Genomic DNA, 25,192 nt, shown 5'->3' with positions numbered 1-25,192 from the left:
AATACTACAGCTGAAAGTTTGAGAGCACTAAAGTGCCACTTTTGCTTGTCTGAGGGTAGACAAGCAAGTGGGCACAGCTGATAGACAGGCTGACAGAAAGGCATGGCAGATGTACAGGACAGGTATACTGAGATAAAAGCACTGGAACCTGAGAACTAGCAAGTGTGTTTTAGAAACAAACTAGCAATGTTGCACTGGCACCACCCATCAGGTGGAAGTGCCTTAACTAATAATGACTGTGCTCTGTGCCTTTAAGAGGACAGGACAGATCACACCCTAAGCACAGTGTCTGGCAATCTGAGCCATGTGCAGACCCTGGGCGGCAGGAGGAGGAGGGAGTGCAGTGCAGTGGTGGTGTGTGGCGGTGAGTGAGTCTGCATCCCTGTCAAGGGAGAGGGTCAGCGTGCCGGGACGACGGCGCAACAATTTCTAATGCAAGTGAGTGTTTTTAGTGTCAGACATGGTTTTCTGCTCGTATGTTCCATAGGTAGATCTTGAACATACACTTAGTATTAGTGAGACAGTTTTTTTTTAACAGAGCAGAATATCATTGTTTAGACGTGTACTAGTCTAAATGTTAATATCAATATGAAAAACAAGGCCATATAAAAGATGGTTACCTGCTTTTATTTTCGCCAAAAAAGTAGCTGCACTTTAATATATTAAAAAGAATGTTGAAACAAAAAGACATTTATATTCATCATAGATGCATCAATGTTGGCTGTAAGCCTTCCCAACCTGTGACGCCACGTAGGCGTCATGAACGTCGGTGCCAATCCGACCTGTGACCTATGTGGCGTCATGGAGGGATCGCTTCCCTGCAGATCGGGTGAAAGGGTTAACTCCAATTTCACCCGACCTGCAGGGACAGGGGGAGTGGTACTTCAGCCCAGGGGGGTTGCTTCGCCCCCCCTCCCCGTTGCTACGATCGCTCTGATTGGCTGTTGAAAGTGAAACAGCCAATCAGAGCAATTTGTAACATTTCACCTATGAAAAGTGGTGAAATATTACAATGCACCAACTATTGGGATCCAAATTCTCCTGTTACCCTTGTGAAAATAAAAAATTGCTTGCTGAAACATAATTTTTGAGGAAAGAAAAATGATTTTTTATTTTCACGGCTCTGCGTTGTAAACTTCTGTGAAGCACTTGGGGGTTCAAAGTGCTCACCACATATCTAGATAAGTTCCATGGGGGGTCTAGTTTCCAAAATGGGGTCACTTGTGGGGGGTTCTACTGTTTAGGCACATCAGGGGCTCTGCAAACGTAACATGATGCCCGCAGACCATTCCATCAAAGTCTGCATTCTAAAATGTAACTATTTCCCTTCCGAGCCTTGATGTGTGCCCAAACAGTGGTTCCCCCCACATATGGGGTATCAGCGTTCTCAGGACAAACTGGACAACAACTTTTGGGGTCCAATTTCTCCTGTTACTTTTGTGAAAATAAAAAATTGCGAGCTAAAAAATAATTTTTGAGGAAAGAAAAATTATTTTTTATTTTCACGGCTCTGCGTTATAAACTTCTGTGAAGCACTTGGGGGTTTAAAGTGGTCACCACACATCTAGATTAGTTCCATGGGAGGTCTAGTTTCCAACATTGGGTTACATGTGGGGTAACTCCAATATTTAGGCACACAGGCGCACTCCACACGACATGGTGTCCGCTAACGATTTGAGCTAATTTTTCATTCAAAATGTCAAATGGTGCTACTTCCCTTCCGAGCCCTGTCGTGTGCCCAAACAGTGGTTTACTCCCACATGTGAGATATCAGTGTACTCAGGAGAAATTGCCCAATAAATTTTCGGATCCATTTTATCCTGTTGCCCATTTGGAAATGAACAAATTGAGGCTAAAGAAATTGTTTGTGAAAAAAAAGTAATTTTTCATTTTTACGGGTCAATTTATGAAGCACGTGTGGGTTCAAAGTACTCACTATGCATCTAGATAAGTTCCTTGGGGGGGTCTAGTTTCCAAAATGGAGTCACATGTGGGGGAGCTCCAATATTAGGCACACAGGGGCTCTCCAAATGCAACATTGTGTCCACTAACAATTGGAGCTAATTTTTCACTCAAAAGTCAAATGGCGCTCATTCCCTTCCGAGCCTTGCCGTGTGCACAAACAGTGGTTTGTGACCACATGAGGTATTGGTGTACTCAGGAGAAATTGCCCAACGTATTTTAGGATCTATTTTATCCTTTTGCCCATGTGAAAATAAAAAAATTGAGGCTAAAAGTAATTTTTTGTGAATAAAAGTACTTTTTCTTTTTTACGGATCACTTTGTGAAGCACCTGGGGGTTCAAAGTGCTCACTATGCATCTAGATAAGCTCCTTGGAGGTCTAGTTTCCAAAATGGGGTCACTTGTGGGGGAGCTCCAATGTTTAGGCACACAAGGGCTCTCCAAACACGACATGGTGTCCGCTAAAGATTGGAGCCAATTTTTCACTGAAAAAGTCAAATGGCGCTCCTTCCCTTCCGAGCCTTGTCGTGTGCCCCAAACAGTGGTTCCCCCCCACATATTGGGTATCGGCGTACTCACGACTAATTGTACAATAACTTTTGGGGTCCAGTTTCTCTTTTTACCCTTGGGAAAATAAAGAAATTGTTGCTAAAAAATCATTTTTGTGACTAAAAAGTTAAATGTTCATTTTTTCCTTCCATGTTGCTTCTGCTGCTGTGAAGCACCTAAAGGGTTAATAAACTTCTTGAATGTGATTTTGAGCACCTTGAGGGGTGCAGTTTTTAGAATGGTGTCACTTTGGGGCATTTTCAGCCATATAGACCCCTCAAACTGACTTCAAATGTGAGGTGGTCCCTAAAAAAAATTGTTTTGTAAATTTCATTGTAAAAATGGGAAATCACTGGTCAAATTTTAACCCTTATAACTTCCTAGCAAAACAAAAAAATTTGTTTCCAAAATTGTGCTGATGTAAAGTAGACATGTTCAAAATTTTAGCCAAATTTCCATTTTTTTCACAAATAAATGCAAAAATTATCGACCTAAATTTACCACTACAATGAAGCCCAATATGTCATGAAAAAACAGTCTCAGAACCGCTAGGACCCGTTGAAGCGTTCCTGAGTTATTACCTCATAAAGGGACACTGGTCAGAAATGCAAAAAACGGCCAGGTCATTAAGGTCAAAATAGGCTGGGTCATGAAGGGGTTAAATTATCTTCTTAGTTCTAGAAATCATTACCTTATAGTTTGCTAATGCTCACAAAATTAACATTTTGTCTTCGTTTTCTAAAGAAGCAAACCATAACCAATATGACTGTATTTCTCTTTCTTACACTGCTTTGATTTTTTTAGTTATAAACCTTTCTTTTTTTTAAAGCTCCCCTTTAAAGAATGCATTAATCTATTTTAATATCAATCAGCTTACATATGACCATTTTTGCCCATGATCATAACATTTTTAAACGTTTCCATCTGACTACAAAATCCACAAAATATAATAAGAATATAATAAGCATTGAACATTAGTAAAATGACATGTCATTTGACATGTAATTTGTAGTAGATGGTCCAGCACATGGCCAAAAGTCAACTGCGATATTTTAGGGTTATTGCTGTTTTTACAAGTACTTCAGTTTATTATGATGTTAAAGGAAATCATTTTGCGGCTTCACATCATGGTTTATTGAAAGGTGTTACTCATAGGTGTTGTAGCAATGCTTGTTTTACCCTTTTTTCCTAAATCAGGTAGAATCAGCATGTTATTCGGTTACTTTATTGTATTACCTTTATAAATAGACTTTCCAGTTGATGATGAAAAAAATAACAGATTTGACTGTCAATATAAATTAGCAGGGAGAGTGTTTTACTACACAGTTTACTAACTTCCCAATTAAATGCAAACAAGCATGTCATTGTTTCCCGTTGATGTCTCTTGCTCCTTAATAAAGCAAATATGTGCTCACAGCATCAGCGAGTTAGCGTGCAGGCACCAATGTTTATCCGTCTCATAAAGCTGGTCCTTAGAAGTGGTCGAGGTCTAGCATAGACATATGTACGTTCTCAGCACATTTTTGTTGATGTGTATAAATCATTACAGATGTATACAATTAGCAGACTATGTATTTTCTAGTGTGAAAAGTTTCCTGTGAAGCATTAGGACAATTTTAGTTACGTATGGGTGAAGGAACACTTTAGTCCTATTCTACTGTTTCACAGGATGCAACAATTAATGAATGCGTCTGAACAATTGTTCAAGCTTCCAGTAAAATAGTTAAAATCTATTTGAACTTGGTAAATTTGAAAATGTATTTTCATGTTGTAAAAATATTCATTTTTTTTCTTTTTTTGTAATTCTCCTCCATGGTCATTTTTATTGTAATTCTCCTCCAAGGTCATTTTTATTGTTTCATTCCAAAACTGGAAGAAAAGCTAAGCACTAATTGGTTACTTTTGGCAACAAGTTCCTGTTCCTATAATTGTTATGCTGCATTCACTTCTGCATAAACAAATTATTTGAATATCTTGGGCGTGTTCAAATAATAAATTAGAGTCCCTGTGCCTGTGCCTGTATGTTTTGTGGCGGTAGACAGCTGCAACACATGTTAGGTGCCAGGGACTCTAAGGCTGCCGTCACACTATCAGTATTTGGTCAGTATTTTATATCAGTATTTGTAAGCCAAAGCCAGGAGTGGGTGATAAATACAGAAGTGGTGCACATGTTTCTATTATACTTTTCCTCTAATTGTTCCACTCCTGGTTTTGGCTTACAAATACTGATGTAAAATACTGACCAAATACTGATAGTGTGACGTCAGCCTAATACTGTATATTATCCGAGCATGCCCAAGATACTCGAATAACACCCGAGCATGCTTGGATAACATGATATCAGAGCACATTCGCTCATCACTAATGAACAGTCACATAGAGTTACTCTTCTGCTTTGCTGATTTTTAGAAGTGGCTATGTGTTAGGGACTGGCGGAACGCACCAAGTATAGATGATATGAAACTAGGTGCGTTCGCAGTCCGAGGTCCACCGTGCAGGTATAAACCCTGCTGCTAGTAAGACGGACTATATGGCGGTACTATAAGTATACACGCACGGGTTAACTTCACCCTGCGTGAAGGAAGCGATCCTGTTGCATCACAGGACCGCGGTACCGCACATAGAGTGCGAGCAAGAAGTCAGCGAACACAACCCCAACTCAGGATTGAAGTCCGATTAGACCACTTGCTGGCACAACACCGCAACTTGGTGTGTAAGGAAACTATTAAATAGTGTATAGAGGCACGAGAGTTCATGCGGTGCCGCACTGACGGACGCCACTAACCACCCAGGCTTGGGTAAGGAAAGCGCAGAGGAAGCGCACGGCGCCGTACTGGCAGACACAGCAACTGGACGCTGTGATGTGTGTTACGTGCAGATGGCTAGTCGGGCGCTAGATAGCTACCATCATCCGCGAGCAGTCAACAACACTAGGGAGGGATACTTAGGAGCTTTCATCCATCGACATACATCCATCTACACACACACATTATAACAAGACAATACTAGCGCATGGCCGTGCGGTCATGCGCAGTTTATATAGTTGCAGCACAGGAAGCAGCTACAGAAGTTTTGCCCTTTCAGGACCTGCCAAGAGGACCAATGGGATGTGCTGCAGTGCCTGAGCATGTGACCCTCGATCTCCAACGGGAGATCTTGCCCTGGGTATGCTCAGTGTGTGCAAATAAGGACTTAGTCCCAGAGAAGCCCGCTCGCCGCAGATCAGTGCAGGGTACAACAGGAGAGCCAGAAAAAGCAGCAGTAACCCCCTGCACAGAATCAGTCCCAGCAAGATGCTGGGAGCAACGCCTTCGCTGAGCAGAGACCACTGCGGCCGAAGCAGAATGGGAGACCGCAGCAGACACGGATCGAGATTCCCCCTGTGCAGCAGAGGAAACTCGACTCCTAACATTACCCCCCCTCCTAGGGCCCCCCCTCCTTGAGCCTCACTACGCTCAAAAGCTGTGATAAACAGCGGAGCCTGAATGTGCTCCACAGGCTCCCAGGTTCTATCCTCTGGGCCGTGATCCTTCCAGTCCACCAGATAAAATTTCTTGCCACGTACCACCTTGCATCCCACAATAGCATTCACCTCAAACTCATCCGTGGATGAACCCGATGTCCCAGCAGATGACTCAGAAAACCGGGACAAATGAACGGGCTTTAAGAGGGAAACGTGAAAAGTATCGGTGATACCAAGGCGTGGAGGAATAGCCAAACGGTAGACCACAGGGTTGACCTGTTCCAGAACCTTAAACGGGCCAATGTAGCGAGGAGCAAACTTAGTGGACTCAACTCGCAGCCTGATGTTATGGGCGGAGAGCCACACTAAGTCGCTAGGAGCAAAGACCGGAGCGGGGCGCCGGTGTGTATCAGCCGAAACCCTCATTCTCTCCTTGGAGGCCCGGATGGCATCCTATGTGTGGTCCCAGATGTCACGTGCCTCCACCGCCCAGTCTGCCACCCTAGAATCGGTGGATGACACGGGCATGGGCACAGGGACACGCGGATGCTGGCCATAATTAAGGAGAAAGGGAGTTTGACCAGTGGAATCGGCTACGGCGTTGTTCAAGGCAAATTCCGCTCAAGGTAGCAAAGATGCCCAGTCATCCTGCCTAGCAGAGACAAAATGTTGCAAATATGTCACCAGAGTCTGGTTGGTTCTCTCCACCAACCCATTCGTCTCGGGATGGTATGCAGAGGAGAGGTTTAACTCTATGCTGAGTAAACGGCAGAGCTCTCTCCAAAACCGAGACGCGAACTGGGGACCCCGATCGCTGACAATCTTATCAGGCATACCATGCAATCGGAAAACGTGCTTAATGAACAACACCGCCAAGGCCCGTGCTGAGGGTAACCGAGGAAGCGGCACCAAATGCACCATCTTAGAGAAATGGTCGGTGACAACCCAAATAATGGAGCAGCCACGCGACTTGGGTAGACCCACCACAAAGTCCATCCCGACCATTTCCCAGGGCCTGTCTGCCACCGGTAGAGGGTAAAGCAACCCAGCAGGCCGTTGCCGAGGAGACCGATTCTGGGCGCAAGAAACGCACGCCTGAATATAGTCCCTGACATCTCGGGCCATATGCGGCCACCAGTATGTTCTCGCCAAAAGCTCAGATGTCCTCTTGGTCCCAAAATGCCCACCCACTCTGGAGGAGTGAGCCCAAGAGAGAACCTCCGGTCGCAAGTTAGCTGGTATGAAAGTCTTGCCCGGGGGCACAGACTCTAGCGAAACCGGAGCTACAGTTCTCAGGCTCTCAGAAGGGACAATAAGCCGAGGCTCCTCCTCCTCCAATGACACTACGGAGCGGGAGAGAGCGTCAGCACGAACGTTCTTCTCCCCGGAGAGGAAATGGAGAGTAAAATGGAACCGGGAGAAGAACAGGGACCATCTAGCCTGGCGAGAATTCAGCCGCTGGGCCGTTTGTAGATATACCAAGTTCTTGTGGTCAGTGAAGACTTGGAAGGGAAAGCGAGCTCCCTCCAAGAGATGTCTCCACTCTGAAAAAGCCAACTTCATGGCTAGCAACTCCCTGTCCCCGATGGAATAATTCCTTTCCGCTGGTGTGAAGGTCTTGGAGAAGAAGAAGCAAGGATGCTTCCGACCTTGAGAATCCTTTTGGAAAAAGACTGCTCCAGCACAAACAAATGAGGCATCCACCTCCAAGATAAATGGTTTATCAACATCGGGGCGATGTAGGATGGGAGTGCTAGCGAAGTGTGACTTGATCGAGAGAAAGGCTTTGGAGACCTCCTCTGACCACAACTTGGGATTTGCTCCCTTCTTGGTGAGGGCAACCAAGGGAGCTACCAAAGTTGAGAAGTGTGGGATGAACTGGCGATAGTAATTAATGAACCCCATAAAGCGCTGCACCGCTTTAAGAGAATGGGGTTCCTGCCAGTCCATTACAGCCTGTAGCTTGGCAGGATCCATAGCCAAACCCTGGGCAGAGATGATATGACCAAGGAAAGGCAAGGACTCCTGCTCAAACACACACTTCTCCAACTTGGCGTAGAGGGAGTTTGCCCGTAAGAGGTCGAAGACTTTGTGAACATCTCTCCGATGGGAGTCAATATCTGGAGAGAAGATGAGAATATCATCCAGATAGACTACGACCGAGGTGGTGAGCATATCCCGGAAGATGTCGTTCACAAAGTCTTGGAAAACGGCTGGGGCATTACAGAGCCCGAAGGGCATCACCAGATATTCATAGTGCCCATCCCTGGTGTTAAAAGCCGTCTTCCACTCATCCCCCTCACGGATGCGAATCAGGTTGTAAGCACCCCGCAGATCTAACTTAGTAAATATCCTCGCTCCCCGTAGCCTATCAAACAGCTCAGATATCAGGGGTAGTGGGTACTTGTTCTTAACGGTGATGGCGTTAAGACCCCTGTAGTCTATACATGGACATAAGTCTCCAGTCTTCTTCTGTACGAAGAAGAACCCAGCCCCTGCCGGTAACACTGACTTCCTAATGAATCCTCTTGCCAGATTCTCTTGGATGTACTGAGACATTGCCTCCGTCTCCGGGAGAGATAACGGATAGACTCGACCCCGGGGAGGCTCAGCACCAGGCAAGAGGTCAATAGGACAGTCATAGGGGCGGTGAGGCGGAAGGGTCTCCGCAGCTCTTTTGGAGAACATGTCTGCATAGGGCCAATAGTGCTTGGGAAGAGAGGAAAGATCTGCGGGTACCTGTGTAGTAGCAACCTGAACGCACTCCCTCTGACATCTACCCTCGCAGGATTTACTCCATCCCAAAATTCTCCCAGAGGACCACTCAATATGAGGAGAATGGTAGCGAAGCCATGGTATCCCCAACAGGACCTCATCAATTCCCTCAGGAATGACTAATAGGGAGATTATCTCCTGATGTGATGGAGACACAGAAAGCGTGAAAGGAATGGTTTAGTGGGTAATCTGTGAGGGTAGTGTTGACCCATTTACCACTCGAACGGTTACAGGCTTGGCGAGCATCACCAAGGGTATTGCGTGATGCTGGGCAAAAGAGGAAGACATAAAATTACCCTCTGCCCCAGAATCCACGCATAGCTCGACCATAAGAGTGGATGGGCCTATGGTAATTGTCCCCTTGAAGGACAACTTTGAGGCAAACGTCGCCGTGTCTAGTGTACCTCCTCCAACTGCCACTAGACGCTGACGTTTCCCCGACCGCTGGGAGCCTTGGAGGCAAGATGTCCTGACTGCTGGCAAACATGACGGACCCTATGTGCACGGGCGGACTGAGATTTGGATCCTGCTTGTGTCACCTCTAAGGCCTCATGTGACTCAGATGCCTGGATTGGAGATTCCAAAGGTTTGGCGAAGGTGGGAGCCAGCCGAAACCTCTGCCTACACTGGGCTCGCTCTAACCTCCGCTCGTTAAAACGGAGGTCAATACGAGTAGAGACAGTTATTAACTCCTCCAGTGTGGCAGGAATCTCCCTAGTGGCCAGAGCGTCCTTAACGTGATCAGCCAGGCCCCTCCAAAATATGGGGATAAGGGCTTTATCCGACCACTCCAGCTCAGAAGCTAAAGTACAGAAGCAGACGGAAAAATGGCTGACCAAGGACTCACCCTGAGTTAATGCCAGTAGTTGGAGCGCTGTGTCATGGGTGACTTGAGGTCCTAAAAAGACCTTTTTCAGAGTGCTCAGAAACAACGGAGCACTCTGCACCACATGATCACCACGCTCCCACAGCGGCGTAGCCCACTCCAACGCCCTGTCCGACAAGAGAGAGACAATAAATCCCACCTTAGCCCGCTCTGTAGGAAAACGTGCAGCCAGGAGCTCTAGGTGGATAGAGCACTGACTCACGAATCCCCTACAAGTTTTGCAATCTCCAGAAAATTTTTCTGGCAACGGGAGGCGAGATAATGTCGGAACAGGGGTGGCAGTGGACAAGGTTGCTGCAGCCACGCTAGCAGCCTGTACACCAACTGCGGTAACATCCACAGCTGAGGTTGAGCTCTCGAGAGCCGTCAGCCTACCCTCCAGCTGCTGGATATACCGCAAAGATTGCTGAATGTCCGCCATTTACTAGCCAGACCTTGGCGCTAGTATTATGTTAGGGACTGGCGGAACGCACCAAGTATAGATGATATGAAACTAGGTGCGTTCGCAGTCCGAGGTCCACCGTGCAGGTATAAACCCTGCTGCTAGTAAGACGGACTATATGGCGGTACTATAAGTATACACGCACGGGTTAACTTCACCCTGCGTGAAGGAAGCGATCCTGTTGCATCACAGGACCGCGGTACCGCACATAGAGCGCGAGCAAGAAGTCAGCGAACACAACCCCAACTCAGGATTGAAGTCCGATTAGACCACTTGCTGGCACAACACCGCAACTGGGTGTGTAAGGAAACTATTAAATGGTGTATAGAGGCACGAGAGTGCATGCGGTGCCGCACTGACGGACGCCACTAACCACCCAGGCTTGGGTAAGGAAAGCGCAGAGGAAGAGCACGGTGCCGTACTGCCAGACACAGCAACTGGACGCTGTGATGTGTGTTACGTGCAGATGGCTAGTCGGGCGCTAGATAGCTACCATCATCTGCGAGCAGTCAACAACACTAGGGAGGGATACTTAAGAGCTTTCATCCATCGACATCCATCCATCTACACACACATTATAACAAGACAATACTAGCGCATGGCCGTGTGGTCATGCGCAGTTTATATAGTTGCAGCACAGGAAGCAGCTACAGAAGTTTTGCCCTTTCAGGACCTGCCAAGAGGACCAATGGGATGTGCTGCAGTGCCTGAGCATGTGACCCTCGATCTCCAACGGGAGATCTTGCCCTGGGCATGCTCAGTGTGTGCAAATAAGGACTTAGTCCCAGAGAAGCCCGCTCGCCGCAGATCAGTGCAGGGTACAACAGGAGAGCCAGAAAAGGCAGCAGTAACCCCCTGCACAGAATCAGTCCCAGCAAGATGCTGGGAGCGACGCCTCCGCTGAGCAGAGCCCACTGCGGCCGAAGCAGAATGGGAGACCGCAGCAGACACGGATCGAGATTCCCCCTGTGCAGCAAAGGAAACTCGACTCCTAACACTATGTATACATGAAATGATTGTTCTGTGATTTTCCAGCTGATTCCAAGAAGTTTTCCTTTCATCCTCTAAATCAGTGTTCCCCAACTCCAGTCCTCAAGAGCCACCAACAGGTCATGTTTTCAGGATTTCCTTAGTATTGCACAGGTGTTTGAATGCATGCCTGTCCAGGTGATGCAATTATCACTTGAGCAATACTAAGGAAATCCTGAAAACATGACCTGTTGGTGGCTCTTGAGGAACGGAGTTGGGGAACACTGCTCTAAATGAACGAGCCTGACTTTCTAGTTAAATTTGAACCCAAGCTTCCAGGTTGTGAGATCCTGGCATGCAGAGCAGGGTTCCATAACCATTGCCTTAAAAGAGCCTCAAATGCTTAGTTCTGCTCCATCATAAACTTTGAAAGCAGTAGCCGTGAGGTCAAATAAACACCTGTAGCTAGATGCCTGGCTCACACCCTTGCACTGTATGTGAAATCGAATTTTACTTGCATTGCAGAATGAATCATTGTAACCAGTAGGATGTCCATTTATCCAAAGTGTCCTAAGAGCTGTTTTTCAACACAATAACACCAGGTCGCATGTTGCTTGTGGTAATGTGAGCAACCTGCATTCCTTAAATGTGCTGCCATGGCCTATCTTTGGAATTGATTATCATGAACATATGTGTCCTTTGTTGGTTGGAAATCGCAAACGGAGCTGCCAACAGAAGATCTTGATTTGTGTGCTCAAATGGATTTTGCATGACACTCAAACAACCATTATTAATCTCACTTATAGCATGCCAAATTGTGACATTGATTGTAATTCTACATGCATAGCTCATACTCAACCTGAGCCTAGTCGTGGATGTAAGTCCCAGCCTATCATGAAGATGCAGCGAGAGGTGGCGGTAGGAAAATGCACTGAGGAGCATACTTGGGAAACAAGCAGCAGAGGTGGCTTGTGAGGCGTGAAGTGAGGTATTAGTTTTCTTTATTCTTTTTTTATTTTAACCTTTTGCCGACTTTCAACAGCTCAGCAAAACAGCATCATGTTGCGGAATTTGCACAAAGCGAATTACAAAAATTTTGCATTTTGGAAAATACTGATTTTTGTAAAATTCAAGAGGAATTAAATTCTACTAAAATTAATTCACCTAAGTCTACTATTGATCCTGTGGCTTACGTAATTCCAAAACTTTTCTTACTTGGTGCTGTAATTTTTGTGAGGGAGAAATCGGAGAAATTGTGGGGCATAATTACAACATGAGGTAAACACAAGGGGCAATCTTAAGTTTGGTGGGGCACTCAGGCCATTATTGTAAATGGGGGGAGCTCAAGGGGCATTGCTGCTTTTTGTGAAACATTTAAAGGGGGGTTTCCCACAAACAAAAGTTCATTTTAATCAATAGATCTTGGAGTAATAATAACTTCCACATGTTACTTTACTGAGATAATGTTATGAATGTGCCCCTGCTATGTGCTATATATTGACTGTGTCTGACTGTGCTGGAACATGGTCTGATTATACCACAGCTACTGGCCAGGGGAGGAGTAAAATATTGTTGAAAAACAAGCAGTGAAATGTTTTACCTCACAAAAAGAATCAGCTGCATCCCCTGCTGTCTAAATACTCTCTTTTTCTTCCTCCCCTGCCCATGAGTTGTGGTGTGATCAGACCATATTTTTCACAGTCAGACACAGCCATTATACAGTACACAGCAGGGACAAATTTATAAGATTATCTCAGCACAGGAACATTTTAATTAAATGCATTCATTGTGGAAGTTATTATTATTCTAAAATCTTTTGATTTAAATGAACTTTTGTTTGTGGGGAAACCACTGTAACCCCTTCACCACCTTGGGTTTTTCTGTTTTTGAGTTTCTGTTTTTGCTTCCTTTCTTCCCAGAGGCATAACTTTTTTTTATTTTTCCTTTAATATGGCCATGTGAGGGCTTGCTTTATGCGGGACAGTTGTACTTTTGAATGATACCATTGATTTTACCCCACAATGTACTGGAAAACGGAAACAAAATTCAAAGTGCATTGAAATTGCAAAAAAGTGCAATTCCACAATTATTTTTTACAATTTTCTCTTAATTCTAAAACTGACCTGCCAATATCATTCTCCAGGTCATTATGAGTTTGTAGATGCCAAACATGTATAGGTTCTTTTTTTATTTAAGAGGTAGAAGAAAAATTAAATTTTTTTTTAAAAAGTCAACATTTTATGAGACATCTAGCGTCTCCATTTTTTGGGGATCAGGGGCTGGGTGAGGGCTTATTTTTTGCGTACCATGCTGATGTTTTTATTTATACCATTTTGGGGTAGATATGATCATTTGATCACTTGTTATTGCATTTTAATTTAAAAAATGTAATTCTGACATTTTGATGTTTCTTCCCATTATACTTATACTGATCTGATTAATTATTTTTATGTATTGAATGATTGGGCGTTTCTGAATGCAGCTATACAAAATATATGCATTTTTTATTGTTCTAAATTGCTGTTTTGAATGGGGCGAATGGAAGGTGATTTAAACTATTATATTTTTTGTTATTTCAAAAACATTTTTTTTTATTTTCATTTATTTTAATAGTCTCCATTAGTGATGAGCGAATATACTCGTTACTTGAGATTTCTCGAGCACGCTTGGGTGTCCTCTGAGTATTTTTTAGTGCTCGGAGATTTAGTTTTTATTGCCACAGCTGAATGATTTACATCTGTTAGCCAGCATAAGTACATGTGGGGATTCCCTAGCCACCAGGCAACCCCCACATGTACTTATGCTGGCTAACAGATATAAATCATTCAGCTGCGGCAATAAAAACTAAATCTCCAAGCACTAAAAAATACTCTGAGGACACTGGAGCGTGCTCGGGAAATCTCGAATAACGAGTATATTCGCTCATCATTAGTCTCCATGGGAGACTAGAAGCTGCGATCATCTGATCACCTGTGCTACACACATAGCAGGGCTTTAATGCTAAATGTAGCTAAAATGACCACTTGCTATGAGCACCGACCGCTGGGCTATCAGAGATTGACAGCATCATTTAACATGTTAACAGCAGTGGGTAGATTGCGATTCCACCCAAGACTGTAAGGGGCACATGTCAGCTAATGAAATCAGCTGACGTGCTGGAAAAGTTGTGGGCTCATCACGCAGTAAACAGTGGGAGGCGACCTTAGACGTACCTATACGTCTAAGGTCGGAAAAGGTTTATGGGACATTATTACTCTTTTGGATCACTTGGAGTATAAGTTAGTATTAAGAGGACACTCATGGGGCTTTTGTTACTTTTCAGGGGCACTCGTGGTGTAATAATAGGCACTTAAGAGACACTAATACTTATAGAGCACTCAGCGTGTTATACCTATCTAATCAGCACACAGACAATATTACTTTATGGGTGGGTGTAAAAAGAGCGCACTATTACTTTGTAGGGTGCTTTGTAGGGGGGACAATTTTCCTATTTAGAGGGCACTAGAGGGCTTTATTACTATATAAAGCTCACAATGATGGGTATTAGTACAATGTGGATTGTTGTGAATTCTGTGGCAGAGCTCCCTCCTGTGGTCACAAGTGGTACTTCGGCTGATTCTCTCTGTGAGCTTCTGTTGGTGGAGGGAAGTGGTACTGCGGCTTCTGAGTTTCCTCCCTCAGGTGATCTGGTGAGGTCGTTAGGTGCTTCTCTACTTAACTCCACCTAATGCTTTGATCCTGGCTTCCTGTCAATGTTCCAGTGTTGGACTTGCTTTTCCCTTGATCATTCCTGTGGCCTGCTGCTCTGCATAGCTAAGTTCTTCTTTGCTATTTGTTTGCTATTTTTTCTGTCCAGCTTGTCTAATTTGTTGCTGGAAGCTCTGGGACGCAAAAGGTGTACCTCCGTGCCATTAGTTCGGTACGGAGGGTCTTTTTGCCCCCTTTGCGTGGTTTTCTTTAGGGTTTTGTGTAGACCGCAAAGTTACCTTTTCTATCCTCGATCTGTTAAGAAAGTCGGGCCTCACTTTGCTGAATCTATTTCATCTCTACGTTTGTCTTTTCATCTTAACTCACAGTCATTATATGTGGGGGGCTGCCTTTTCCTTTGGGGTATTTCTCTGAGGCAAGGTAGGCTTATTTTCTATCTTCAGGCTAGTTAGTTTCTCAGGCTGTGCCGAGTTGCATAGGCAGAGTTAAGGTACCTTCACACATAACGATATTGTTAACGATATCGTTGCTTTTTGTGACGTAGCAACGATATCGTTAATGAAATCGTTATGTGTGACAGCGACCAACGATCAGGCCCCTGCTGGGAGATCGTTGGTCGCTGAATAAAGTCCAGAACTTTATTTAGTCGCTGGACTCCTGCTGACATCGCTGGATCGGCGTGTGTGACACCGATCCAGCGATGTCTTCACTGGTAACCAGGGTAAACATCGGGTAACTAAGCGCAGGGCCGCGCTTAGTAACCCGATGTTTACCCTGGTTACCATACTAAAAGTAAAAAAAAACAAACACTACATACTTACCTACAGCCGTCTGTCCTCCAGCGCTGTGCTCTGCTCTCCTCCTGTACTGGCTGTGAGCATCGGTCAGCCGGAAAGCAGAGCGGTGATGTCACCGCTCTGCTTTCCGGCCGCTGTGCTCACAGACAGTGCAGGAGGAGAGCAGAGCACAGCGCTGGAGGACAGACGGCTGTAGGTAAGTATGTAGTGTTTGTTTTTTTTACTTTTAGTATGGTAACCAGGGTAAACATCGGGTTACTAAGAGCGGCCCTGCGCTTAGTTACCCGATGTTTACCCTGGTTACCGGCATTGTTGGTCGCTGGAGAGCGGTCTGTGTGACAGCTCTCCAGCGACCAAACAGCGACGCTGCAGCGATCCGGATCGTTGTCGGTATCGCTGCAGCGTCGCTTAATGTGAAGGGGCCTTTAGGCGCAATCCACGGCTGCCTCTAGTGTTGTTTGGAGAGGATTAGGGATTGCGGTCTGCAGAGTTCCCACATCTCAGAGCTCGTTCTATGATTTTGGGTTATTGTCAGATCACTGTATGTGCTCTGACCGCTATGTCCATTGTAGTACTGAATTGCCTTTTATAACAGTACAGGAAGCCAAAAGTACTAATGATTCTCAATAGAGGGAAAAAAGAAGTTCTGAGACCATTTTTTTTTCTTTGCACTGTGTTTTGCCTTTTTTTTCCCCTAGACATTTGGGTGGTTCAGTACACAGGTGTAGCGATGGACATTAGAAGTCTGTCTTCATTTGTGGATCAGCTCTCGGCAAGAGTACAAAAGATTCAAGACACTATTGATCAGAAAGCTATGTTGGAACCAAGAATTCCTATTCCTGATTTGTTTTTTGGAGATAGAACTAAGTTTCTGAGTTTCAAAAATAATTGTAAATTATTTCTGGCCTTGAAACCTCGCTCCTCTGGTGATCCAGTTCAACAGGTTTTGATTGTTATTTCTTTTTTGCGCGGCGACCCTCAGGACTGGGCATTTTCTCTTGCGCCAGGAGATCCTGCATTGAGTAATATCGATGTGTTTTTCCTGGCGCTCGGATTGCTGTACGATGAACCTAATTCAGTGGATCAGGCAGAGAAAAATTTGCTGGCTCTTTGTCAGGGTCAGGATGAGATAGAGGTATATTGTCAGAAATTTAGAAAGTGGTCCGTGCTCACTCAATGGAATGAATCTGCGCTGGCAGCTATGTTCAGAAAGGGTCTCTCTGAAGCCCTTAAGGATGTCATGGTGGCATTTCCTATGCCTGCTGGTTTGAATGAGTCTATGTCTTTGGCCATTCAGATCGGTCGACGCTTGCGTGAGCGTAAATCTGTGCACCATTTGGCGGTATTACCTGAGCTTAAACCTGAGCCTATGCAGTGCGATAGGACTTTGACCAGAGTTGAACGGCAAGAACACAGACGTCTGAATGGGCTGTGTTTCTACTGTGGTGATTCCACTCATGCTATCTCTGATTGTCCTAAGCGCACTAAGCGGTTCGCTAGGTCTGCCACCATTGGTACGGTACAGTCAAAATTTCTTCTGTCCGTTACCTTGATCTGCTCTTTGTCATCGTATTCTGTCATGGCATTTGTGGATTCAGGCGCTGCCCTGAATTTGATGGAGTTGGAGTATGCTAAGCGTTGTGGGTTTCTCTTAGAGCCCTTGCAGTGTCCTATTCCATTGAGAGGAATTGATGCCACGCCTTTGGCCAAGAATAAGCCTCAATACTGGACCCAGCTGACCATGTGCATGGCTCCTGCACATCAGGAGGTTATTCGCTTTCTGGTGTTGCATAATCTGTATGATGTGGTCGTGTTGGGGTTGCCATGGCTACAAGCCCATAATCCAGTATTAGATTGGAAATCCATGTCGGTGTCCAGCTGGGGTTGTCAGGGGGTACATGGTGATGTTCCATTTCTGTCAATTTCGTCATCCACCCCTACTGAGGTTCCAGAGTTCTTGTCTGATTACCGGGATGTATTTGATGAGCCCAAGTCCGATGCCCTACCTCCGCATAGGGATTGTGATTGTGCTATCAATTTGATTCCTGGTAGTAAATTCCCAAAAGGTCGACTGTTTAATTTATCCGTGCCTGAGCACGCCGCTATGCGCAGTTATGTGAAGGAATCCCTGGAGAAGGGGCATATTCGCCCGTCATCATCACCATTAGGAGCAGGGTTCTTTTTTGTAGCCAAGAAGGATGGTTCGCTGAGACCTTGTATAGATTACCGCCTTCTAAATAAGATCACGGTTAAATTTCAGTACCCCTTGCCATTGTTATCTGATTTGTTTGCTCAGATTAAGGGGGCTAGTTGGTTCACCAAGATAGATCTTCGTGGTGCGTATAATCTGGTGCGAATCAGGCGAGGAGATGAATGGAAAACTGCATTTAATACGCCCGAGAGTCATTTTCAGTATCTAGTGATGCCATTCGGAGATGCCAATGCTCCATCAGTGTTTCAGTCCTTTATGCATGACATCTTCCGAGAGTACCTGGATAAATTCCTGATTGTGTACTTGGATGACATTTTGATCTTCTCGGATCATTGGGAGTCTCATGTGAAGCAGGTCAGAACAGTTTTTCAGGTCCTGCGTGCTAATTCTTTGTTTGTGAAGTGATCAAAGTGTCTCTTTAGTGTGCAGAAGGTTTCATTTTTGGGGTTCATCTTTTCCCCTTCTCCATCAGTGTTTCAGTCCTTTATGCATGACATCTTCCGAGAGTACCTGGATAAATTCCTGATTGTGTACTTGGATGACATTTTGATCTTCTCGGATCATTGGGAGTCTCATGTGAAGCAGGTCAGAACAGTTTTTCAGGTCCTGCGTGCTAATTCTTTGTTTGTGAAGTGATCAAAGTGTCTCTTTAGTGTGCAGAAGGTTTCATTTTTGGGGTTCATCTTTTCCCCTTCTACTATCGAGATGGATCCTGTTAAGGTCCAAGCCATCCATGATTGGACTCAGCCGACATCTCTGAAAAGTCTGCAAAAGTTCCTGGGCTTTGCTAATTTTTATCGTCGCTTCATCTGCAATTTTTCTAGTATTGCCAAACCATTGACCGATTTGACCAAGAAGGGTGCTGATTTGGTCAATTGGTCTTCTGCTGCTGTGGAAGCTTTTCAAGACTTGAAGCGTCGTTTTTCTTCTGCCCCTGTGTTGTGTCAACCAGATGTTTCTCTTCCGTTCCAGGTTGAGGTTGATGCTTCTGAGATTGGAGCAGGGGCTGTTTTGTCGCAGAGAGGTTCTGATTGCTCAGTGATGAAACCATGCGCTTTTTTTTCCAGGAAGTTTTCGCCTGCTGAGCGAAATAATGATGTGGGCAACCGAGAGTTGCTGGCCATGAAGTGGGCATTCGAGGAGTGGCGTCATTGGCTTGAAGGAGCTAAGCATCGCGTGGTGGTATTGACTGATCATAAGAACTTGACTTATCTTGAGTCTGCTAAGCGGTTGAATCCTAGACAGGCTCGTTGGTCGCTGTTTTTTGCCCATTTTGACTTTGTGATTTCGTACCTTCCGGGCTCTAAAAATGTGAAGGCGGATGCTCTGTCTAGGAGTTTTGTGCCTGACTCTCCGGGTTTGTCTGAGCCGGCGGGTATCGTCAAGGAAGGAGTAATTGTGTCAGCCATCTCCCCTGATTTGCAGCGGGTGCTGCAAAAATTTCAGGCTAATAAACCTGATCGTTGTCCAGCGGAGAGACTGTTTGTCCCTGATAGGTGGACCAATAAAGTTATCTCTGAGGTTCATTGTTCGGTGTTGGCTGGTCATCCTGGAATCTTTGGTACCAGAGAGTTGGTGGCTAGATCCTTTTGGTGGCCGTCTCTGTCGCGGGATGTGCGTGTTTTTGTGCAGTCCTGTGGGATTTGTGCTCGGGCTAAGCCCTGCTGTTCTCGTGCCAGTGGGTTGCTTTGCCCTTGCCGGTCCCGAAGAGGCCTTGGACACATATCTCTATGGATTTTATTTCTGATCTTCCTGTTTCTCAAAAGATGTCAGTCATTTGGGTGGTCTGTGATCGCTTTTCTAAGATGGTCCATCTGGTACCCTTGTCTAAATTGCCTTCCTCCTCTGATTTGGTGCCATTGTTCTTCCAGCATGTGGTTCGTTTACATGGCATTCCAGAGAATATCGTTTCTGACAGAGGTTCCCAGTTTGTTTCAAGGTTTTCGCGAGCCTTTTGTGGTAGGATGGGCATTGACTTGTCTTTTTCCTCGGCTTTCCATCCTCAGACTAATGGCCAGACCGAACGAACCAATCAGACCTTGGAAACATATCTGAGATGCTTTGTTTCTGCCGATCAGGATGACTGGGTGTCCTTTTTGCCTTTGGCTGAGTTCGCCCTTAATAATCGGGCCAGCTCGGCTACCTTGGATTCGCCGTTTTTCTGCAATTCTGGGTTCCATCCTCGTTTCTCTTCAGGACAGGTTGAGTCTTCGGACTGTCCTGGTGTGGATACTGTGGTGGACAGGTTGCAGCAGATTTGGACTCATGTAGTGGACAATTTGACCTTGTCCCAGGAGAAGGCTCAACGTTTCGCTAATCGCAGACGCCGTGTGGGTCCCCGACTTCGTGTTGGGGATCTGGTTTGGTTATCTTCTCGTCATATTCCTATGAAGGTTTCCTCTCCTAAGTTTAAACCTCGTTTCATTGGTCCGTATAGGATTTCTGAGGTTCTTAATCCTGTGTCTTTTCGTCTGACCCTCCCAGATTCTTTTTCCATACATAACGTATTCCATAGGTCATTGTTGCGGAGATACGTGGCACCTATGGTTCCATCTGTTGATCCTCCTGCCCCGGTTTTGGTGGAGGGGGAATTGGAGTATATTGTGGAGAAGATTTTGGATTCTCGTGTTTCTAGATGGAAACTCCAGTATCTGGTTAAATGGAAGGGTTATGCTCAGGAAGATAATTCCTGGGTTTTTGCCTCTGATGTCCATGCTCCCAATCTTGTTCGTGCCTTTCATGTGGCTCATCCTGGTCAGCCTGGGGGCTCTGGTGAGGGTTCGGTGACCCATCCTCAAGGGGGGGGTACTGTTGTGAATTCTGTGGCAGAGCTCCCTCCTGTGGTCACAAGTGGTACTTTGGCTGATTCTCTCTGTGAGCTTTTGTTGGTGGAGGGAAGTGGTACTGCGGCTTCTGAGTTTCCTAACTCAGGTGATCTGGTGAGGTCGTTAGGTGCTTCTCTACTTAACTCCACCTAATGCTTTGATCCTGGCTTCCTGTCAATGTTCCAGTGTTGGACTTGCTTTTCCCTGGATCATTCCTGTGGCCTGCTGCTCTGCATAGCTAAGTTCTTCTTTGCTATTTGTTTGCTATTTTTTCTGTCCAGCTTGTCCAATTTGTTGCTGGAAGCTCTGGGACGCAAAGGGTGTACCTCCGTGCCGTTAGTTCGGTACGGAGGGTCTTTTTGCCCCCTTTGCGTGGTTTTCTTTAGGGTTTTGTGTAGACCGCAAAGTTACCTTTTCTATCCTCGATCTGTTAAGAAAGTTGGGCCTCACTTTGCTGAATCTATTTCATCTCTACGTTTGTCTTTTCATCTTAACTCACAGTCATTATATGTGGGGGGCTGCCTTTTCCTTTGGGGTATTTCTCTGAGGCAAGGTAGGCTTATTTTCTATCTTCAGGCTAGTTAGTTTCTCAGGCTGTGCCGAGTTGCATAGGCAGAGTTAGGCGCAATCCACGGCTGCCTCTAGTGTTGTTTGGAGAGGATTAGGGATTGCGGTCTGCAGAGTTCCCACGTCTCAGAGCTCGTTCTATGATTTTGGGTTATTGTCAGATCACTGTATGTGCTCTGACCGCTATGTCCATTGTAGTACTGAATTGCCTTTCATAACAGTGGATCACTAAGAGGGACACTATTACAGCACAACACAGGTGCATTACTAGGGATATATGGGGCAGCAACAAGCTCAGATTTGGTGCAGCAGCAGACTGGCTGTTTATGTTGGCTGGGATTGGATGAGTGTTTTGCAAATGTGAGAATTCAAATGTAATTTTTGCAAACTCTGCAAATGTGTCATGATCCAGACCTGGTTTTGGGTCTTGTCTCTCCTTTTCTCTGTCTGGTCATGTCAGGGGTTAATTTTCTCTGCCTCATTCCAATGTCAGGTCTCTGCGCTGCATCCTGCAGGCAGAGTCAGTTATATTTCCTGCCTACAGTGTTTGTAGCTGGCTCTGGTGAAACCCTGATTTGTCCTGCTGCATTTAGCTGTCTTTGCCTGTGTCTGTTCATTCCTCTCTTCCCACGCCGACTCTGTGTTTACCTTTGTGTTTGGATTCCCCGGTACTCAACTCTGCTTTGGCTCAGACCTGATTCTGTCTTTTCCTTCTGGTACTTCTGCTTCAGACTGGTACTGACCTTTTGGCGCTCCTCTGACTCTGTGTTTGTTATTCCCCTTGGTACTACACTACTCTCTGGTATATACCTGGCTTGTTTGACTATTCTGCTGCCACCTGGTGGTAGCCTCGTTGCAGTTCTGCTGATCTGCTCTGAGCAGGATTTCAGCCCCCTCTCCACTCTTCTGCCATCTAGTAGAGTTTGCATTTACCTGCAGAGCTGCAGCGTGACATTATAACTGACCCTAGACAGATTTTTTTTCCTTTGTTCCTCTCTTTATGACTCCGCTTCTTACCTTGGGGGATCAGATGTCTAATTTGACTCAAATGATGCAGGAATTGTCTGTGGAACATAGAGCCCTGGCCACTTCCCATAATTAACTCCAGAGGGAACTTACTGAGAGAGTTAAGTCTTTTCAGGGTTCTACTACACAATCAGCCTGTAAGCACTCGGACTCCATGGATGTCTTGTTACACTTTCCTGAGCCTACGGTCAGGCTCCCAGATACTTTCTCCAGAGAAAAGGAGAAGTTCAGTACATTCAGGGAGAGTTGTAAGCTGCTTTTCTCCCTTAGACCCCGATCCTTAAGTGATGAGAGTCAATGGGTGGGGATAATTATTCTTTACTCTAGGAGGGTCTTCAAACTTGGAATGACTCTGCGCTAAAATGTTAGTTCAGGAGAGGACTATCAGATCATCTTAAGGATGCTTTGGCTCTCCATCCAAAACCCAGCTCCTTGGAGGAAGCCATGACTCAGGCCATTCGTATGGATTGGAGGTTGCGGGAGAGAGGTGTAATTCAGCGAGAGGTTCCTTTACATCCTGATAATTCTGATATGATGCTATATACTGAACCTATGGAGGTTGGGGCCACCAACCTCAAGGAGAAGGAGAGGAAGCGACGACGTGAAGGGAGATTATGTTTTTATTGTGGAAGTCCTGGACATTGGAAAAAGGACTGCCCCTCTTGCCCACCGACTAACAAGTTGCCGTGAAATGCCTAAGTCTGGGTGATTGCAGAGGAGGTCACTCTCAAATACCTTTTCCTCAATTCAAAAGATTTTGTTGGAGATGGAACTTTGTTGTGGGGATAGTTACACACCCACTTCAGCTTTCATGGACTGTGGGCCGTTCATGAACTTCATTGACTCAAGCTTGGTGTTCAAGAGTAAGATAGGGACAGTTAGGCTTAAAACCTCAATTCATATCATTGCCATTGATAAGACACTGCTGGTTAAGAATATTGTTAAGCTTGTTTCAGAGGAGTTTCTCCTCAAGGTGGGTTCCTTGCATCAGGAACGCATTTCATGTTATGCTCTGGATAATCTTTCAGCAGGACTGGTGTTAGGGTTCCCCTGGTTACAGTTGTATAATCCTATTATTGACTGGGAATCTTGGGATATTGTGAAATGGGGTCCTAATTGTTCAAATGGTTGTCTTTCTGCTGTTCTGGTGTCATCCATTAATCTGGAGGGTATTCTGGAGTACCTGAAAGATTTTAAAGATGTGTTTTCCAAAAAAGAGGCTGAGGTCTTGCCACCACATCGCCCCTATGATTGTACTATTAACCTCATTCCGGGTGCTAAATTGCCCAAGACCCCTTTTGTACAATCTTTCCAGCCCAGAACATACCGCTATGAAAGATCATATCTCAGAAATTTTATGTAAAGGTCACATCTGTCCATCTGTCTGACTATTCTGCTGCCACCTGGTGGTAGCATTGCTGTCGTTCTGCTGGTCTGATCTGAGCAGGATTTTAGCCCTCTCTCCACTCTGCCGCCATCTAGTGGAGCTTATATTTACCTGCAGAGCTGCAGCGTGACAAAATGAGTTTTAGCTGGAAGGCGCTGTCATTGCAGTAAGGACCAGATGTAAAATACAGGAAAAATTAAGGACCCCATAAGAAAGAATGTAATCTCTAATTATACATGATATCTGTACTCTTATACAGTATGTAGGACTGTATTATATGACCACTATTATGGCAAAAATATCAGCCTTTCTATAGTGATTTTTATTCAATAGCAGAATTGTCATCTGCTGAATTGCCAACTATACTTAATTTATATATCTGAAGCAGTAAACTTGGTTATCTAGTTTAGGAGCCCACTTAGATGTGTTTTGCACACTCCCTCCCCATGTTAAATTATAGGTTCTTTTGTCATTTCTAAAAATTCTTGATATGACAGTGTACAGCTGGATGTAATTTATTTGTGAGTAATTTTGCAAATATGTGACATTCCTTATTCTGCACTGACCATGAGACATGTAATATCACATAACCTATTATCATTCAGATAGTCATTCAGTGTTCTGCTTGTTTTTTCAATGTTCTGACCTCAAATCTACCAACGGACAGTTGTTGGTTCGAAATCTATATTGATCATGCTCTGCTGATTACATTTAGAAAAATATGGTTTTTCACCAAAAACTGAAGTCTGAAGCAATGTGTAGAGCAATGTACAGGGTGGGCCATGTATATGGATACACCTAAATAAAATGGGAATGATTGGTGATATCAACTTCCTGTTTGTGGCACATTAGTATATGGGAGGGGAAAAACTTTTCAAGATGAGAGGTGACCATGGTGGCCATTTTGAAGTCAGCCATTTTGGATCCAACTTTATCTTTTCCAATGTGAATAGGGTCATGTGACACATCAATATTATTGAGAATTTCACACGAAAAACAATGGTGTGCTTGGTTGTAACTTAAATTTATTCTTTCATGAGTTATTTACAAGATTCTCTTTGCTTACAGCCATTGGCATGTCGCAGAGGTTAACACGTGAGGTGCGGATAGAAATTGTGTTGATGTATGGTGAACGCAGTACCCAGGTCATTGCAGCAGATTTCAATGCAAGACACCCTACGCAAGAAAACTGTCACCATTCCCATGTTATTTAGGTGTATCCATATAAATGGCCCACCCAAACAAATTTGCCTCATTGAACATAATGTTCTGTGTAAACTGAGAGTCCTGTTCCAATTTTTGTTTTATCCATTCTGCAAATTCAGTGTGCCAATCTGGCATCAGTCAAACATCCCTTTGGCGGATATTAGCTACTCACAAACGGCACCTTTACAAAATCCATCTGCTGCAGCATCTCAAATAGGATGACCCAGATCGCCGCGCTGAATTTGCAGAATTGGCAAAACAAAAATTGGAACAGGACCCTCAGTTTTCACAGAACATTATGTTCAGTGATGATGAGGCAAACTTTTTTGGATGCGCCATTTATATGGATACATCTAAATAACATGGGAATGGTGACAGTTTTCTTGCATAGGGTGTCTTGCATTGAAATCTGCTGCA

Source organism: Ranitomeya imitator, chromosome 3 (genome assembly GCF_032444005.1).
Source record: "Ranitomeya imitator isolate aRanImi1 chromosome 3, aRanImi1.pri, whole genome shotgun sequence".
NCBI lineage: Eukaryota > Metazoa > Chordata > Amphibia > Anura > Dendrobatidae > Ranitomeya > Ranitomeya imitator.
Note: the sequence above shows the minus strand (reverse complement) of the source record.